This window comes from Acomys russatus, chromosome 23, assembly GCF_903995435.1.
Source record: "Acomys russatus chromosome 23, mAcoRus1.1, whole genome shotgun sequence".
Taxonomy (NCBI): Eukaryota; Metazoa; Chordata; class Mammalia; order Rodentia; family Muridae; genus Acomys; species Acomys russatus.
Genome location: NC_067159.1, coordinates 49,452,858 through 49,454,188, shown reverse-complemented (window position 1 = coordinate 49,454,188; position 1,331 = coordinate 49,452,858).

Here is a 1,331-nt window from a genome sequence, read left to right as displayed (position 1 = left end):
TGGTGCACGGGGACAAACAGCAACAGGAGAGAGAGCCTCTTCAATAAGTCACAGAGGTGCTTTTGAGACACGTTTGCAGACACACCAGGGAGTAGGACATCATTTCACTTTCAGCTACTAGCATGAAGCAAAGGCAAAGGGAAAAAGTATTAACGTGATACACCATTGCCTTTGGCAGTTGGGAGAATAATTAAATTCCTCACTGACTTCCATTAGCACGGTTTGCTATTTGCTCTAACAATCCAACCCCTACTCATACTTTGAAGCAATTACTTTATGAAACATTGGTGAGTCCAAAAATTTGAGGCAACAATTCTGTAACGCATGACCCTAGAGTGCCACTGGTTGCCCAGCAACAGGCACACTCATACTTCAGAGTTGCAAAGTGCAAACAGAAGGTTGCATTTGAAATTTGTATGATCAATGCAGCGTATCAATCAGCCATTTTATTTTTTAAAAAAGATATTTTATTGGACCATTTTGTCAATTTGGCAAAAATGATAAAACTATTACTGATCATGGACATGTTTCTCAAGTTTTTTTGTTTTTGTTTTTGTTGTTTGTTTGTTTTCTTTTCTTTTCTTTTTTCTTTTTTTTCTTTTTTTTTGTTTTTTTTTTCTTTTTGTTTTTTTTTTTTTGTTTTTTTTTTGTTTTTTTTTTGTTTTTTTTTTTTTTTGAGGTATACAGAATCTAAAAAAATGGTTAGCAAAACAAAGGTTGTCTCTCCATTGCCTACAGTGCCAGGCAAGTAGCACATAAGCAGTGTGTGATACCTGACTTGCCCTGCCAGGACTTTCAGTGAATATTTAATAGAGGTAAATGGTGATGAAAAACTTAATGTAAAGTAAGCTCTATATAAATAAGAAACTTGTATGAATTTTAATTCAGTCGCAGTAAGTGTATTGGAGTATTCAGGTGAACCTTACCAAAAATAAGGGTTAGACTGTAGTCTGGCGATAAAGTAGCTGCTTCGCAGTAGCAAGGCCCCAGGTCCAATCCCCAGGATGGCAAAAATCCTATCAAAAATGCAGCATGCTGTGGGCAAATGATTGGGCTAGCCCTTAAATTACTACTACAGTTTGGAGAGAAGAAATGGGAATGGAGGCCAAGAAAAAGACCAAATGAAGAAAAGAATAAACAAGGCATTTATTAGTTTACTCATTAAGTATTTGCAAGAGATGTGTGCGCCTGCCTTGTTCTGCCAGGTGCTGGAGGAACAGGGCCATGAGAAGGGAGGCTGCTTATTTTCTTACAACAGAGCAAGTGAGCTGGTTGCAAAGTAGAATGAATTGAAGTGCAAACAAAAGAGTGAGGACCAGAAGAAATACTGC